The sequence below is a fragment of the Symsagittifera roscoffensis genome, chromosome 6 (assembly GCF_963678635.1).
Source record: "Symsagittifera roscoffensis chromosome 6, txSymRosc1.1, whole genome shotgun sequence".
NCBI lineage: Eukaryota > Metazoa > Xenacoelomorpha > Acoela > Convolutidae > Symsagittifera > Symsagittifera roscoffensis.
The window spans coordinates 38,342,024-38,356,728 of NC_087067.1; the positions used below are offsets into that span (position 1 = coordinate 38,342,024).

The 14,705-nt window shown below is 43.6% G+C and overlaps 1 protein-coding gene across 1 annotated transcript in view; it reads left to right on the plus strand.

Moving 5' to 3' along the window:
* LOC134848472 (splicing factor 1-like) overlaps positions 1-14,705 on the plus strand; it is a 182,939-nt gene that overhangs the window by 141,838 nt on the left and 26,396 nt on the right. The window lies entirely within an intron of this gene.

Here is a 14,705-nt window from a genome sequence, read left to right on the forward strand (position 1 = left end):
CATTCGCCCGGAAGTACATATCGACGGAAAAAAGCTAGGTTCTAAAACGACTGGCTAGCGTCTAAACACAGCTCTGAATGCTTTTCACCGTCTCTGCCAAAGCCAGTTCTTTTGGTGGTCTTACTAACATCGGGTCGACAAAACAACGTTACTGTTTCCGGCTTCGATCAGAACGCTCTAATTAACTTAATTATATGCAAAAATAGTGAGCTCATGGCTGGGTCTCATTATCCCCAGACCACGAGGTCACTCCTAAAAACAGGGGCTACTACTTCTTTATAATATTACTATTGTTTTTGTTCAGAAAAACAATAGTAATTAACTTAATTATAATACTATTGTTTCTGGTCCACTCCGATATCACAATAAAATTTTGATTTTCGGCTTGGCATTTTCGTTCATTGTGGTCGAATGTCAAATACTCTCCGGACAGCAGGGTCAATGTCCTCAATGAGTCTCGTAGTCTTCATTAAAATGGTACAGTGCCATCGAACAGAACTTAAAAAATGCAAAAAGTACTTTTATCCACATCATATCGACTCACTGCAAAATACAAATGGCATCATACTATACTATTATAGCCTTCCATATTCCTTCACTAATCTGCACTTTCGAGGATATGACTCAAAATAAAACATTTCTTTTTTTTGACTTTCAACGTCTATGTCCCGATTTAAAACTTTTTCTCCAAGGTTAAAAAAGTGTTGGGACGCAGGACGGTCCTGCCAACCAACAAACTAAAATTATCCTGCTATGCTTCTTCCTTTCGGAAAAATAGTTGTTATTGGTCCTCTATATTTTAAAATAAAGGAACTCGGTTGTTAGAAGGAACAATGATATAATCTCCCTGTTCAAGAGATTACCCAAGCCTTTCATGTCACCACAAAATGATCAGTCATCTTAGTTGATTAAAAACAATCATGCAGGCTGGAATATTTAATGTACTCTCCTCTCCAATCAAGTCTCTCTAAATAAATAGTGAGTGTCTCTAAAGCCACTAACTAAAATCACAATGCAAATTTATACATGCAACAATTTCTTTAATCTTCAAAATTCAACTAAAAGTTTTCCCTTCAGTTTCAATTGCAAACTTAGTTGCTTTGTTTCTCATTTGAGTTTTTCTCACACAAACAGATCTGAGCTTTGACATCTTCTCCTTGGTTGCTTTTTTGTTTTTTTCTTTGTTCACTCTTTGTTTTTGTCTTATAGAAAATCTAAAATTTCTCAATTCTTCTAACTTTTCTTCTTTTTGCGTCTTTTAATTCGGCTACTTGTCACTGTTCCAACTCCCCCTCCTGCGACTTTGACTCCGCATTTTCAGTCTCAGTGTCTTGCAACACGTCAGTAATAAGTTCCTCCCATCTGCACCCCAGCTGGTCAAGGCCAGGGGCAATGGTTCTGACTTTATCAAATCATTAGAACTGATTCAAACGAAATGAAAGTCACCACCGGGAACCCGTTCTACCTTTCCGAGGTAGCAGTGGTGGTCATGACGCTACAATCTGCACAATTTTGCCTATTGATTGTACGCACCGGGACAACGCCAACATGACTTGGCGGCTTGGACATTGGCCTTGCTTTGACCCAGGAGTATCGGTGCTTCACATAACAGTGATTGATCATTGACTTTCTAACCGAGCACCAGTAGGAGCAGAACGGACACTTTAGCACCTCATCACCTGTGCTAGTGTCTTGGTTTGATGCGAAGGGTTGCCGACTCAGTTGCGGTGCTGAGATTGTCAATTCTGATGCGCTGATCAGTTTCACATGCGGGTGACAGTTTTGCATGTGCTTTGTCCAACCGGTGACATAGACATAAGTCTTGTTACAGTCGGACAGAGGGCAGTCGAATTTACCCTTTTGGACCCCCCGTTGCTGGGCTGCTGGGGGATCTCTGCAGTTCTTTCAATTCCTCTAGTTACAATTCCATCAGTTCCTTTAGTTACAGTTCTTTCATTTCATTTGGTTTCAACTTCACTTTCACTACTAGCGGAGGTCTGCACCGAGGGTGAATGATTGTCTCTGAGATGCCTGTACATCTCTTTTTTGCTATGAAACCTTCTACCACTTTTTTCAATAGCACATTGAACTGTTTGCGACCTCTTGCCGATAGCATTTGCTTTAAAATCCCCACCGTCTGTGAACTTAAGTTTGGTTGTCGGATTATGTAACCAATTATCCTGGTCGCACTTGGTCTTGAGCCGATGGCTGTCAAGATCAGCCCTGAACTGCCTAACCCAATCTTTTTGCCAAACTTTAGCACCTTCAAGTAGTTCATTCAAGCTATCGGCCCCGATGTTTTTAAAGGAAGCATACAGTTGTACCTTTCTCCTGCATAGTTGGTGAGCGACTGGCGTTGTTTTCATTTTTTCATTCAGTTCCTTTAGTTTCATTTCATTTCTGGATTCTAGCCTGAGACACATTCTTTTAGCGCCACTAACTAAAATCACAGTGCAAATTTATATATGCAACAATTTCTTTAATCTTCAAAATTCAATTAAATGTTTTCTCTTCAGTTTCAATTGCAAACTTAGTTGCTTTGTTTCTCATTTGAGTTTTTCTCACACAAATAATTCTGAGCTTTGACATCTTCTCCTTGGCTGCTTTTTTTGTTTGTCTCTTTGTTCACTCTTTGTTTTTTGTCGTTAAGAAGTTCTAAAACTTCTCAATTCTTCTAACTTTTCTTCTTTTTGCGTCTTTTTATTCGGCTACTTGTCAATGTTCCAACTCCTTCTCCTGCGTCTTTGACTCCGCATTTTCAGACTCAGTGTCTTGCAATACGTCAGTAGCTATTCTGACACTGCTGGAGACAGTCCTCCATCCCTTCTGCTCTTTTACTCTTTGTTTGCAACAAGGCAGAGGATCAACGTTATTTTCCTTGTTTCGGCAGAAGCTGTTGTGGAGGCACAACGTCACGTTTCTCTCCAAGTCTTCCTTCAACATTTCTTTTCTTTCTCTCCCGTCACAGTCACTTGTCCTGGACGTCCTCTTTACTGCGGTGGATACTGCATTCCGACGACTTACAAAAGCTCGCTTGAAGGCTCCTGCCCCAATTCCAGCTGATACGCACTGTACACCCTGCTGTGTTTAGACATATGCTTCTTGGCATATTCGTACAACCATGCATCTTGTTGGCTCTAAACCATGGCATAAGTTGCCTTCTGGCCCATATCTTTTTTTCTTCCATCGGAATGTTCGGGATTTTGCACATTGTCTCAAAAAGATCGAAATCTTTTAGACAATCCAATTGCTGCAATTGCTATTTCGTAGGCGTTTTTGGCCATTGTTTTCTTTCACATGAGCTTCCAGCCATCCTATCGCCATCATAACTCCCACTATCACTACCGTTATGGGCTGCGATGAATCTGGTAAACCCATGGAGAGCAGCTCTCCACAGTCCCAGATCAACACCAGATTACTACGCCCGGGATACCACCATGTTTGTAGCAAGCAATGGCAGGGGAACTCATCATATGTCAACATGATGCTCGCCCAATTACGCTTTCCCGACGCTTCCAGTAGTGGTTCCACTTCCATCATCACTTGGTAGACTTCATCATTCTCATCTACTGCATTGTAATCTGTAACTGTTGACCCTTTCTGCTTCTGTCTTTCAAAGTCACTGAAAATTCCACTGGCGTATCATATGAAGTTTTTTCCCAATATCGATTCTAATTCTTCTTTGGTTCTCTGTGGAACTGCTGAGAACAATTTGCACAATAACTCGTAAAATTTTTCGGACATTTTTGCTTGTCTTACGCATTTCGGCCTAAAAAGGCTTGATCCACGATCGTCCTTGTACTTTTCACATCCACTGCTACAAAATTCACTGGTTATCTGCTTTTACAGATTGGCGCTAAAATCAATCCCACTAAATATCGCGCTCCCGTCGGTCTACGATCGCTTCTCTCCACTTTCCAATATACTTTTGCTCGGTTTGCGAAACTCCCGGAAACACTTCTACACTGATGGTCGTGACCATCCCATGCTTTTGTTCTAGATTCAATAGTGACTCTAAAGAACCAAACATGCTGTAGAATCCTAGTGCAGTCACTAGATTCACCTCGGTTCCTCCATTGCAATCTGCAATCGATTTTGTTTCCGTTTTCGCTTTCATCACAATGCTCCCAAACAATGCCGTTAATTGCTGGTGTTGTTTCTTCAGAGTCATTAGGCAATCCAGACCTCCGCAGATGTAACCCTCCTGTCCACAGACTTCCACCAGACAGCTACCAGAATTAACCCAGTCCTCTGGTCCCCAGCCAGGCAACTCTACTTTGTCTTCTCCGTTGCTCTTAGAGGCTGTCGTCATTAAATTGTAAATGATATTTAGGTCACGCGAGTTACAGTCTGAAATCAATTCCCTCTGCTCGTCCTGTGTTGCACGCAATATCGAGTCGGCGTTAGGACTCGGACACCATGATAGTTTCATTTGTTCCCACACCACCATTAGACTCGTTCTTAGCAGTTCGTCCGAAAACCCTAATCCAAATTCCACTCGGTTGTCAGATTTCGGCACTGAAGGTGCAGTCACGTTTTCTTCCAACACAAGTCCCAGCTTAGTCTGCTGGTTAGCAGCGCTTCTTATCGTTGCAATTCTTGACGTCCAGAATCTTAGCAACACCGCTTGCTCGTAATCGAAGAAGCAATCGCGTACTTCTTCATTTATGAAAGGGTTGTACACCATCCATACGATTCCAGATACGTAACTGTACGATTTCTTCCTGATTGGTCCACAGTTATCACTGGTATTCGGCAGTGCTCCCACAAAATCTTTTGTGAGCCTCATCTTCTTGTTAGAGAATCTCCTTATCTCATCAATATTCTTCATCGGTTTCAGCTCCACTGGCTCCTTCATGTTCACTCGCCTCGGCTTACGCTTAATGTCCAAAAGTGCTTGTAAGAGCAAAGCTTTCGCTCGTTCATCGCCTTCTCTTAGCATATTGACTCAAGTCTTCAACGCCAGCGCTGATATTTGTTCAATCATGAATCGAATGAAACAGAGCGTCTCTCCGCTTGGCACACGCTACTACCGGTCCTTCTTGAGTTATTAGATCTCTCATACTCGTCATTAAGAACACCTTCTCTCCCTTCGATCGTTTTCTTTCTTCCGAATCATATTTCCCCCGTGTCAGTCCAGTCATGCACCAAGTGGACCTCAGTTGTAACTCTGTTCTCACATAGGGTTTCGCTATCAGAGCGTGTATCTTCGGGGTGGTTCTCATTTCTTCTTCAAAGTACCGTAACACTATTGCTCTCCACATTAGGCTCACCATCTGCTCTATCGTTTCCGCGTGCATCTCAGAAGATACCAGAGTTCCGTATGCCTTCTGCTTCAGGGTTGTGCCTTGCATCGTTGTCTGTAAATAACTTTCCATAGCGCTTTTGTTTTCCAGAGCAATTAAGTGTCCTCTAGCCGAGTTTTTGTATTCCATCATCTCCATGTATCCACCAGCAGGATCATCAATCGATACAGTTTACGAAACTGTTGGAAGGTTATATTCCACTGGGACTAGCTGTCCTACGACGCTTCCCTTTCCATGGTTCATGGAAGACGGTATGAAATTCTGTAGGGTACTCTCTCCACATTGGCTGAGTACTTCCATTTCTAACGATGCTCCAGTCATAGTGCGGTCACTTCTCTTGGTTTTGTAATTGGCTGATTTTAATCCTGCCTTGAGAATGGTTGGCATCATCGCTACGTCAGTCAGCATTCTGTCAGTGCCAGGCAATTGGTCATCACCCTGTCCCATGTCCATGGCTTCTTCGACGCGTTTTCTCTTGGCCGAGTTGACAACTTTTATCGAGATTTCAGAATCCAGTTTTTTTGCCAGCTCTACTCAAGGCAACTTTGATGCCAAGTTTTATTTTCATATCATTAAACTTGTCAATCACCATCTTTGACCGCATCGTTCCCTTTCGGGTTCTCGACAGATAGACTACTTCTTCTTTGCATTCTTGCGGCGTCGTTTTTATAGGAAAATTTGCCTCACTTTCGTCAGTGACCGGGTCGATCAATAACTCGCTCAATCTCTCTTCACACTCATCGAGTTTGTCAACGAATTCCCGCGTTAGTGGTCTGTTGAGTCCTTTTTTCAGTATAGACTGGGTCACGTAGCTCTGAACTACTGTCCAGACCTCTTCCATGAAGGCAACTCTGTCCATATTGCATCCAGTCCTGTTCTCGTGGTCTCTATGATGAACTTCCCACTCTTCTTTGAGCAACGTTCCCAAGAAAAGTACCCTGGCAGTGCCTTCTATTCTTCTTCTCCTCGGTGATTCCATTAGGAGTTTCTTTTCGACATTTTTGGAATTGCTCGGAGAGCTGTTCTCCGGCAAATTCCGGTTCATTTCCATGAAGGCCAACGGAGGTTTCAGCGTGGAATTCCTTCGTCGGCTGGCTCAGTCGTTCCTTCTAACGTGTCTGTGCCGTTTTCAAAGTCGCTGAGGAAGTTGATGTTCAGGCTGGACATCCCGCCTGTCGAAGCCTTGTCGTCCTCTTTCTCAGCCTGATTGGGATCCTGTTGCATAGGCTCATCCGATCGACGGCTTCCTCCCTGCCCATCGTGTCGTCTTGGATTCTTTCCCGAACGCGAGGGCCCTCGCTCTTCATCTCCTATTCCATCTGGAAACTTCGGTACAACTAGTCTGCCAGCTAATCGATCTTCTTCCTCTCCGTGCATTACCTTGACTTCTTCACAGCCCAAGGGTGCTAGCATGGTTCTAGTTTCTAATGTTCCGCCCACCATTAACTCTGGTTTTACACTCGTCAAGATTAGTGAGGCTTCTTCTAATCCGCCTTGCCTCTCTTGACCATTGGCGCCAGATCCAGTTTCGCACATTCCTCGTCAAATTGTCCAGGCTTCGGAGTTGCTGCGTTATTCATCCGTCCCCTCGTTGTTTCATCCGTGTAGGCAAACTGCGTATACTGCAGCACTGCAGCGTTTCTGCCCACAAAGCACGGGTCCATCATCTTGGAGAGTTTGGCTACCCTCCTTTCGTTAGTTTTGAAGGCTCTCAACCTGGGGGTTTGTTCTACGGAGTCTGCTCCGAGCAACATCCTTCTAATCAAAAGAAATTCAGGGATCTCCCAGCCTTTCGTTTCCCCAGCCTTTCGTTTCTTCTCTTATTTTGTGATATGGTGCCGTCAGCCGAGGAATTCTTGTAATTTCGCCTCTCGTCTTATTGTAGGGCCTTAGATTTCAGAGCTTCGGAAATACCTCGATGTGCCCTCTATTCATTTTTCCCATCCTATCACGGAAGTAATCATCAAAATTTATGGCGTTTATCTCCGGCTCCTTCCTCTTTTGTGTCCATTCCTCGGAACCATAAGTCGTTAGACATCTCTACTATTACTCGATGGTCGTCGTCAATTCCTGGTCTCAGTTTAAGTTTTCGGCTGACGTTGGACAGTTCCAACCCCAATACTTCGTCTTACACTAAAACGTGTAGTGAATCGTCCTCTAATTTTCGCATCGCATTCGAGATGTCAGAAGACACCGCCGGTAATTCCGCCTAAGTGGTCTTAGGTTCACCCTCTGTATTCCGCGGTTCGGGGCAGATATGATCACATCATATTTCCCTTCCCAGAGCAAATGCAATCTTCAGTCCATCCGGGAGATTGGCATATCCCAGAGACAGTGCAAACACAGCTCTCGGTGTTATCTTGGGGAATGCATCTTCTTTCAGCGTGTCCATTACTTCTCCTATCGATTCGATGGTATCCTTTATCGCTGGCCATACTGCGTCTTTGACCATTGTAGGCTCTCTGAGTCTGCTCAGGAAACCCCTACTGTGTAGATGTTCGTTTATGCCGGCAAATATGATTGTAATTGGGTTCATTTCCGTCTGTCGTTGTACCACGATTGCCACTTACACCGACTGCATTAGGTCCAAGTCGACAACTATCATAATCTTTACCTTTCTCATGTCTGCTTTATCATACGCTGCAAAGATGGTCTCGTCCTTCCTAATCATCTTTGTCCATCCAGATCTCTGAACATCGCCTTCTTGAGTCACCTGTTTCGGGTACGCTCTTTCTTTTACATGACATGGTGGTGCTCGTATTTGCTTGAACATTTTCACATGTTGTCTTATTGGTGCCATCGTTGTCAAGAATTTTCCGGGCCTTTCTTCTCGATTTTCTTCACTATGATTCAGTTTCACGTCTTGCAAAGGTCTTGCATTTACTGGACCCATTTTGTTGTTTGAGAGCAGTCCCTCTAAATCAGCGAATCTCAAGGAGGTCGTCGAGCTGAAGTTAATGCTAGCTGCTATCAACCAGTCCACACCTGCGATTGAGTACAGTCCGTTGACGGATAGTCTCGCTCCCTTTCCCTTTAGCTTCATTTGGCACCGGCTGCAAATCCTACCGTCTGAGGGTTCAATTTCATCAGGTCCTGTTTATAGACATGCCAGGGGGAAGGTATGGGTCTCGACCACATCAAAGAACTTCTGCCTGGTCGTCGTTCCTCTCGGCTGGTACTCGAAGTCTCTGATCTAGTCTTCAATCTCGTTTCCGGTCTCGATGTACTTGTTGTCTCCGTAGTCGGGTTGACAAATCCTAATCTTCGCCTTGGATGAATGGTTCTTCTTGCTGGCGCTTCTCCCAATCGGTTCTGTAAGTCCGTTTTTTGCCCGTTTTAAGCCCTTTTTTGCTAGAGCTTTGCGGCCTGTAGGTCACGGCTGGGACCGCTCCCAGACGTTTTTCTAGGTAAGGGGGCACGAAGGTTGAGAGTGCCGGCTCATTTGTCGTTTCTTCTTTCTTCAGCACTCCTTTGTCAAGGAGCTCGACCTCCATTTCATCCAGTCGCTCCTGGAAGACTCGGTTCATCCAGGCTTGTCCTTCTATACTATCAAAGTGGATCCCATCGGTGGTTAGTCTGGCCTGATCCATAGCTCTGAGCTCGTGTTCAATGTCCATGAGGATCATCCGTCCAGCATTCCGACTCGCCAGATATCTCAGTATGTTGTTCCACCTGATGACTCCTTCGTTATGCCTAATTCCTGTCGATGTCAACGTTCTCGTGCTCATCAGTACGGTGCAGACGGTCAGTACCGCGCACTGGAATTTCTGCCTGATAGTAGTGAATAGGCACACCATCATCGGTTCCCATTGTGCCTCCTCCTCATCTGAGCCTCTGGATACATTGTTTGTCCCTATTAGGATCATTATGTTGGGGATCCCTCCTGGGTTCATTAGCTCCACCATCAGATATAGCTGTGCTATCGTAGCACCTCCAAAGGCCCTCAATCTGGTGATCCAAGATGTTTTCAGGTTTTGGAGAACTCTCACCAAACTGTCACCCAGTATCAAATGAGATGTCCCGAGCGGTGCTCTTGCATGTTTATCGCCGGACTCCAAATCGATCAATAAAAACAGGCACGCGGATCCGCTTCCGGAATTCCTGTGAAGTTATTCTTCACCTGGTTGTTCTTCTGCGCATCAAACACTCGGGACACTCTTCATCGGCATTTCCCTTATTTTCCTCTCAGGGGCTCCAGATATCTTTGCTGGTAATGTGACACTATCAACTCCCGTTTTTTTATCGCTTCTCGGGAGAGTTCCACTCTGTCCGTGCCGTCTATTCTTCCAAAGGTTGCGGTCACCCCAGAACCTGGCGCATTCCTATTAACGACTAGTCGTCCAGCTGTTTCTATCAACTTCCGCACTGTCTGCTCCACGACTGGGTCACCTAGGGTATCACTTGGGTCCGGGATAGTCACTCTTCCTGCCGTAGTAGGGAGTCGCACCTCCGTCGTCTGACTTAGTTGGCGAGGCGTTAGGAGCTCCATTGGTGATTGCCCACGAGGAACAATCCTTGCTGGTATCACTTTTACTACTGCCGTCGTCAACGCCAGTCGTTCCGATAGCTCTTTTTACTCTTGCCTCAAGCGTTCTATTTCTTGACCCTGTTTCTTGGTACAATCTTCAAACAGTTTCTACCACATGTCCCTGTCTTCTTCTACACTGAGCATAGTCTTAGTCACTTGATCTAGCTCTCTTAGGGTCTTCTCCAGTTCTTGCATCGTTCCGTTGAGATCTTGCATTGTCTCGTTCGTCTGAACTTCTTCTTCTACTCTCGCCCTCTTTGGTGGTACAGCTGCTCTCAGTTGTGAACCAAACGAGGCAGCCTCGCTGTTCATCTCCTGATGCATTCTTCTCAGACCATTTCTCAGACCAATTGATTGGTTGGCAGAGGCATCTCACCTGGTTGATAGGTCCTGGAACTTCCTGGTTATAATGCCCTAAGATGTTGATTGAGGCGACCAGCAACATGACTACCTCTGGGTCCTCCAGAGCGAAGTCTCGATCCATCAGCCGAAAATAGATCGCATCTATCATCGGTCCTACATCTACCTCTGCTAGGTCCATCAATTCATTCAAACCGAAATTGTCCATTTCGTTAGATTCGGTTTGATTATTAGTTTGTTCAAATGAAATCTGATGAAAGATTAAATAATCAATCAGGTTCTAGAAAAGAGGTCACAAAAATTTGTCAGCATCACACTAATTTTGTATTAACATTTATTTAAAACAGTCAGATTAAAAGATTTTGTTCTTAAAATGTATTAAAATCAGTTTACTGCTAAAATTTTGGAATTCGACCTAAGAATGGACAGTCCAAATTTTGGATCTATTCCTAAGATCCTCATTCGATTGATCATAGTCACTAACCCCATAGTACCCAGGGTCTTAACAACATAACACATAACACACAGCATATTCGTGCATAACAATAACACATAACACACAAAATATAACACAACACATAACACATAACACAACACATAACACAACACATAACACAACACATAACATAACACATCACACACAAAACATTTGTGCAGGATCTAGAAAAGAGGTCACAAATATTTGTCAGCATTACTCTAATTTTGCATTAAAATTTATTTAAAACATTCAGATAAAAATTTGGATCTTAAAATGTATTAAAATCAGTTTACTGCTAAAATTTTGGAATTCGACCTAAGAATGGACCGTCCAAATTTTGGATCTATTCCTAAGATCGTTATTCGATTGTTCATAGTCACTAACCGCATACTACCCAGGGTCTTAATAACATAACACTTAACACACAACTTATTTGTGCATAACACATAACACACAAAATATAACACAACACATAACACATAACACAACACATAACACAACACATAACATAACACATCACACACAAAACATTTGTGCAGGATCTAGAAAAGAGGTCACAAATATTTGTCAGCATTACTCTAATTTTGTATTAAAATTTATTTAAAACAGTCAGATAAAACGATTTTGATCTTAAAATGTATTAAAATCAGTTTACTGCTAAAATTTTGGAATTCGACCTAAGAATGGACAGTCCAAATTTTGGATTTATTCCTAAGATCGTCATTCGATTGATCATAGTCACTAACCCCATAGTACCCAGGGTCTTAACAACATAACACATAACACACAGCATATTCGTGCATAACAATAACACATAACACACAAAATATAACACATAACACAACACATAACACAACACATAACATAACACATAACACACAAAAGATTTGTGCAGGATCTAGAAAAGAGGTCACAAATATTTGTCAGCGTTACTCTAATTTTGCATTAAAACTTATTTAAAACAGTCAGATAAAAAGATTTTGATCTTAAAATGATTTAAAATCAGTTTACTGCTAAAATTTTGGAATTCGACCTAAGAATGGACAGTCCAAATTTTGGATCTATTCCTAAGATCGTCATTCGATTGATCATAGTCACTAACCCCATAGTACCCAGGGTCTTAACAACATAACACATAATACACAGCATCGTCTTACACTAAAACGTGTAGTGAATCGTCCTCTAATTTTCGCATCGCATATTTAGGTGTCACAGTGCATATAGCTCCCGTGGATGCAGTCGTCCTTTGTTCGTGTCGTATACTGGAAGCCAGAATTCCTTTACCTCCCTCTCCACAAGGAAGTCTCTCAGTCCCGTCAAGGAGAAGATCAAGTTTACCGGGTCCACGTGCCGCTTCTCCGTCGCCCTCGTCACCAAGAAGCATAAATACTTTCCCGGTATCTGCGACGCCGCCGGAGGCAAGGCTGCTACGCCTCCTATTCCTGGTCTTTGCTTCCAAATGAATTCTATGTTTTTATATTCTCTCTTAAAATCTGCTGCTAACGCTGTCCTAAAACTCATGTCCATTGTGATCGCTATTGCACATGTTCTATTTGTAAGTATAAAATCGCTATCTGTCAATATTATACTACTTGAGTACTCATTTGGCAAATTGAAATATGACTCAACTACTCTCCCTGTGTCCGGTTTCTTAGGGTCTTCGCCTATTTCTGCTTCCAAATCACCTGTCTCTCCTGTTATTTTTAATTTTTTTAACAATTTTTCAGTGTGGGTAAGTCCTACCCCCACTCCCCGGATAAAAATATCCATCGGTGTCCCCGTCGATCGCATACCGGATATTAAATCGAGGTTGATGAAGGAATGAGTTATTGCCCTTCCTGGGCAGCCCAGGAAGGATCATCCCTTTCGGTTTTTATGTATTTCATGCTCTCACCATCTACATCTTGAATCGTGAAACTGATCTCCTTTGGGTCCGACGTCGATTCGTTCAGCATTCTAAAACACGCAGATTCGTCAAGTCTTGTTCGTAACCTTGCTGTTGCTCGTCGTCGAATTCTACCTCGAGTCGATGTCTTGTGACACGGTTACTTCTTCTAGACCCACCAATTTTTCCACTATCCTCTTCAGATCCATTCTGTCTACTACGAAGTCATCTCCTTAAGGATTGTATTTCTTCGTGAATCTTGTCCTGTCACTCTGTTGAGTCTGTATCCAAATTCCTGGGGACTTCCACCTGTTCGGGGTCTTGCCAATCCTCTTCTACGTAGGGTAAGGTTTCTTCATCTGCTTCAATCACTTCATTGGGATCCAGGTTCAGTGGTGGACTTGATATTTCCTCTACCACCTCATTCCAATTGTTCTTTCCCCTGGTGCTCTTCTCATTGACCTCACAGGCAGGGTCCATCATCAGATAATCCCCTTCTTCCATGTCTGCAGGTATACAACAGTCTTCCGTAAATGGGTTGTGCGGCCTAATATTTTCGTAGTGAGCGGCTCGGCCGGTACTCAGTCTGTAAAAACGTCCCTCGTGGTTCACTTCCGTAATCATGAAGGGTCCCCTCCACTTCTTTAGGAGCTTTTTCGTTCCTTTCGGTGGTATAAAGTTTTGAAATACCCATACGTAGTCTCCTACCTGGTAAGCTTTTGCACCAGCTGCTTTTCTATCGAAATTTTTCCTCTGCCTTGCCTGAGCCTGCTGAGTGCTCCGTCTACACAAGTCGTTTAGTTCTTGTTGACGTCTAATCACATCGCTTACGAGACTTGTGTTGATGTTTTCTTCCCCTCATACTCTGAGTAAAAGAAAGTCAAGGGCAGAGACTTCTCGTGTCCGGTTAACATCATGTGTGGACTAACTCCGGTGTTGGAGTGCTGCGTGCTGTTGTAAGCTCCCATTACCTGTGGAAAGTATCTGTCCCAATCGGTCATGTACCTGGAACAATATACCCTCAGCATCGACGCCAACGTCCGATTTTGACTTTAGTCTAAGCCATTTGTCTGGGGATGGTATGTAGTGGTGTGAGCTTGAGCCACCTGTGAGCATCTCATGAGGTCTTTCGTAAGTTCTCCCTCAAAAATTTTTCCGCTATCCGATTGAAACGTCATCAGACAACCAGGTCTCGCTATCCACGTATTGATTAGATAATCTCACGTCTCCTCTGCTGAGGCAGTTATGCAGGGTACGGCCTCTGCATTTTTCGTGAAGTGTTCTATCATGACCAAGACCTGATTTTAGCCACTGTCTGTCTTACATAAATTCTGGTGGTCTATCTGCACCACCTCGTTGAATTCAGATGACTCGATCGACTGCAAGAGAAATTGCAATTTTCTTTATCGTTGAACTGTTGGCATGACAGACATGCTGTTACCCAATTCTCGCATGCCTTCTTCATCCCAGGCCACTAAAAACGCTTCAGGATCCTCCGGTTTGCTTTGTCGATTCCCTGATGTACCATCTGATCATGCGACCTGAATACAAGTTCTGCCTGATAGAGTTGCGGCAACACTATCGCGTTATATTTGTACAGGACTATATCTTCTTCTCTTCTTTTACAAGCCACAACCCCGTCCTTGTTCAGATATAACCTTCGCTCTTTTTGCATAAAGTAACGGCAACTGTCTTCCCCCACATCAACTTTGTCTGGTGCTCCATTTTGCGGTAACTGTCTTCCTCCACGTCAACTTTCTCTGGCGCTCCATTTTTGATCCAGCTTTTCAAGTTGCTGGTCATGCGGTCATTTCTTTACGCCCTTAGTAGGTCTGAGAGTCTGTATCTTGCCTTCAAGTACGTCTTCATGACCCTCAATTGACTATTTGTTGCATTGAGCTGATGCGTGTCATCCTCCATCTTCACGCATCAAATTTTCGCCAATGGCTCTGTCTCTTGCCTGAAGGGTTCAAGATCAGTCCTGACTACTTCTTTCTGCGGCAACAATTTCATCGATCGTCTCGATGCCGCTATTGTTTCTAGATCATCCGCTGCGTTGTCAAAGACTCTTTCTATGGGTACCATGTAGCGATCACTATCACGGTCTTGATATATCTCTCTGTCCAAGTCTCTTGCTCGAGTCTCCAC